Genomic DNA, 4,498 nt, shown 5'->3' with positions numbered 1-4,498 from the left:
TCTTGCTCTCACTGAATCCATCTCCTTATGTAGCAAGCAGAGCAATCTTTCTAAAACAAGATCTGGCCATTTCTGAGATTTAAAATCTTCAATGGCTCCTTGGGGATCTCAGATGGAACTTCATAGGACTTTGCAGGGTACCACTAATACCTACCCTTCCTCCCCAAGTCATTTCTTCTCACCTCTCAATTTTCCTCTCTCTGTGTTCCATCATGAGCTCTCGGTTGCTATGGGGGCCTTTGGGTGTGCAGTCTCCTTTGTCTGGGTGGACTGTACCCTACCTTGCACCTTGTGACTTTCTACGTATCCTTGAAACAATGTCATAACTAACTCCCAGAGATCCTTCTCAAACATCTTCTCCTTCCACTGCTTGTTTTCAGTGCTGATGGGCTCCAGTGGCACCTGCCCTTATCTTTAGCACAGTGCTTTTACCTAGATCCTTCTCTGTCATTCCCAAAGCCTGGGTGCCTGTAGAGGACTGGGACAGACACACTTTATGTCCCTAAGCTTAGTACAGTATATTAGATGAATACTATATATTATAGCTATTTATTTAATTCTGGTCCCATTGGCAATTAAAATATGCGTTGCTCTTCAATGAACTGCATCCATTCACTGGATTTTAGATTCTTTGAGGATGGAATCCATGCTTAGTCATTGTTGTATCCCTCTTGCACAGAGCTAATGTTTACTACAATTATTCCTGGTTGTTGACAGCACAACCATTTCTCCTAGCACTTTTTGTCTTAATTTCCTTTTAGAATTAAGATGTTTTTCACACGTCATAAAATCTACTCATTTCAAGTATATAGTTCAGTTGTTTTTAGTATATTAAGAGTTGAGCAACCATCACCACAATCTAATTTTAGGACATTTTTGTCCCCTCCCCAAAAGAAGTCATACCCATTTTCAAACACTTCTCACTTCCCTCTACCGCCAACCTCCTCTTTAGCCCTAGGCAACTGGTAATCTATTTTTCTGTCTCTATAGATTTGCATATTTGAGACATTTTTATAAGTGGAATCATACAATATACAGCCTTTGCTACTGGCTTCTTTCACTTAACATAACGTTTTCAAAGTTCATCTGGATTGTAGCATGAATTAGGACTTTATTTTTATGGCTGAAAATGAAATTAATGTATATGAATAATAAAATAAATGTATAGATAGCTTTTTGCTTGTTCCTTCATCGATTGACAGATATCTGGCTTTTAACTTTGTCTATTATGAAGAATACTGCTTGAACATTTCTATAGGTTTTTCTGTAGACAGGTTTTTATTTCTCTTCAGCATATATCAAGAGAGGAATGTCTGGGACACATGATATTTCTATGTTTCATTTTTTAAGGAGATATCAACTGTTTCTCAAAGTTGCTGCACCACTTACAATCCTATAAGCAATGTATGAAGATTTCAATTTCTCCACATTCTTATCAACACGCTATTATCTGTCTTCTTTATCTCTTTCATACCAGTATGAATAGTGTGGTTTTCATTGGCATTCCCCTGTTAAATATGATGCTGAGCATCTTTTCAGGTACTTACTGAACATTCATATAATTATTTGGAAAAATTATCTCTTAGGATTCTTTGCCCATTTTTTTAAACTGGGTTGTCTTTTCATTATTGACTTCCCTTGTCAGATACATGTTTTGCAAATACTTACATCCATTCTATGGTTTTCCCTTTCCCCACATGAATGGTATTTTCTTGTCACACAAAAGTTTTTAGTTTTTATGAAGTACAATTTATGAGTGTGGTTTTTTTTGTTACTTGTGATTTTGATGTCATACCTAAGAAATTATTGCCTAACCCAAGATCATGAAGATTTACTTTGGTATGTTCTTCTAGGAGTTGTATAATTTAGGTCAATGATCCATTTTGAGCTAATATTTTTGTATGGTGTGAGGTAGGGGTTTTATTCATTTTTTTTTGCATGTGCATGTCCACTTGTCCCATTTATTGAAAAGACATCTCTGCATTGAAATGTCTTGGCACTCTTGTTCAATATCAGTTGACCATAAATGTGAGTTTATTTCTGGACTTTCAATTTTATTCCATTGATCTATATGTCTATCCTTATGCCAGTGCCTCGGTGTTTTGATTCTCATATATATATTTTTTAAAACAAAAAGCATAGGAAAGCTATGTAATTGGCAAATTGGGAAGGTGGTCTTTTTGAACTGGGAGAAAATTCTTTTGCAAGAATATAAATGTGAAGGGGAGGGAATAAATACTTATTGAGCACTATTATATGTTGGCATTATAGTAGAGACCTTCACTTGCATTGTAATAACAATCATATAAGAGTCATAATATCCCCATGTGATAGACAGTATTATCGTCATGGAAACTAAATTTTGGAGAGGTTAAATGACTTGCCTAAAATTATTTAGTAACTAATCATGGAGCAAGTGGAATTTATACATAGTCACTAGGGATTGAGAGCCCGTGGTTTTTCCATAACTATGATCTTTTCTTATCATAGATCTAGTGAATACAAACTACATCTGAAGGTAGTGGAGGGTTTTGAATTCATTAACCCCTTCCCCGGCAGAAACGTGTATACTCGTTTTCACAAAATGTTCTTTTTCAGTCGTCGACGAGTATACTAAGAAAATATGGTAAAAAAAATATGGTTTATAGGAAGACGAGTTACAAACTGTTTTCATAACCAGCATCAAAAATACTATATAGAACCAAAATAAAAAAATTAGTCTGAAAAAGAAACGTTTTTAACAAAAAAATTGTTGGGGAAGGGGTTAATATCAAACTTTTGTTTTCATGACACTCTAGGAAATTAAAGAGGCGCTTATATAAGTCCTCACCTGAGGATATTTTTTCCATTGATTTTTAGCAAGGGTGGGAGGGAGGGAGGGAAGGAGAGAGGAAAGGAGGGAGGTAAGGAGGAAGGGAGGGAGGGAAACATTGATGTGAGAGAGACACATGGATTGGTTGCCTCCCACACATGCCCTGCCTAGGGGCAGGGATTGAGCCTGCAACCTAGGTATGTGTCCTTGACTGGGAGTCCAGCCTGTGACCCTTCAGTGAACGGGCCAACGCTCTAACCACTGAAAACACCAGCCAGGACTTATATAAACTATTTTTAAGATAGTTGTCTACCAGCAAAATTTTACAGATAATTTAAAGAACTTACTCTTCAACAATAAAAACTAGTTTTATAGTTCATTTTAATTACATGGCTTATGCTATTCTCATTCATATGACCTCAAAAGTGATTGAACATTATTTCGTATAATTAGCATAGCACAATGCCATTCTGTTGGAAGAAAAGCTAGAACTAATCTAAATTGTGTAGATTGGCCTTGCTCTTAATTCTTGTTTTCTTTGAACACCTTCCCAAGGTTGTTCTGACATGAACTCAGGTCATAGTTGTCAAGTGGGTTCTACGTGAAATAATAGATTTAGAATTGAGAAAGATCTGTGAAGTCAGTGAAAAAATGTTGTTTTGTTGTTGGTTTTTGTTTGCATAATTTGTTTAAGATTCCTTTATTTTTCTTTTCTTAATTGAGGTCACAGAGAGCATCCTTGGGGTCCCAGGGTCTAGGCAGATGTTAAGTTCAGATAATGCAGTCTCAGCCGTGATAGAAACACAGACACTTCTGTTATCTCTTGTCAACTTTTTACCTTCTCTGCTCCACAGGGCAAGAGTTTATTGCTTTCTCTCAGTGAAGATGCTGCACCTAGAAGTGTAGATTGTCCAGTGTTTCTTATGTAAGAATTTCCATGATTCAATTCCTCTCAGAAGTTAGTGCCAGGAAAAAGTTTGCCTAACTTGAGAAACAACTATGATTCTTTCACCAGATTGTGGGAACTATATTTTTCATTGTATGTCATTCTTACCTTGGCTCTGGAAGCCCAGAGCTAAACTTAATGCTCAGCTATGGTAAACCGGGACCCTGCTAAGAGGATCCCTTACTTCCTATTATTTTAAATAACAAGTCACCCCACGGCCATTTGGAAGTAGGCAGAATAATTAATAATACCCAATATTTTTATTATCAATAGAAAATAATATATTTTCTAATTCTAGCACTATGTGAAAATAAGGTGCCCAAGAATTGGTGGTTTTACAGATATGCATGCTTGTGCTTCTTGTTTTAAGGAAGAGGACTGACAGAGAAAGTTAGAGGAAAAAGTTCCTTGCAGGCAAGGTTTTCAGACTGAAGACTATGTGTTTTAGTCTGGGACAGATTAGGGACAAGCACCCTCTTCACGGTGCATAAATAAATAAATAAATAAATGGCAGCAGTTTTCTCAAATTCTCATCTTCGCATTTTCCAAATAATATTGTAGGCACTAATGAGGGCAATAGTTTTGAGAGCAACACGTAATTCATCATAGAAAAAGACAAAGCTGGAAACACAAATCGGGGGCCAGATGCACAGTACTGTTGCTTTAAAGGGCTAACGCACTGTTCCTCTGGGTGCTTTTATGCCCGTCAGGAATACCGTTAAGAAGCTAATCCCCCCAGC

The sequence above is a fragment of the Myotis davidii genome, unplaced genomic scaffold (genome assembly GCF_000327345.1).
Source record: "Myotis davidii unplaced genomic scaffold, ASM32734v1 scaffold44, whole genome shotgun sequence".
Taxonomy (NCBI): Eukaryota; Metazoa; Chordata; class Mammalia; order Chiroptera; family Vespertilionidae; genus Myotis; species Myotis davidii.
This window is presented reverse-complemented; position numbering follows the sequence as displayed.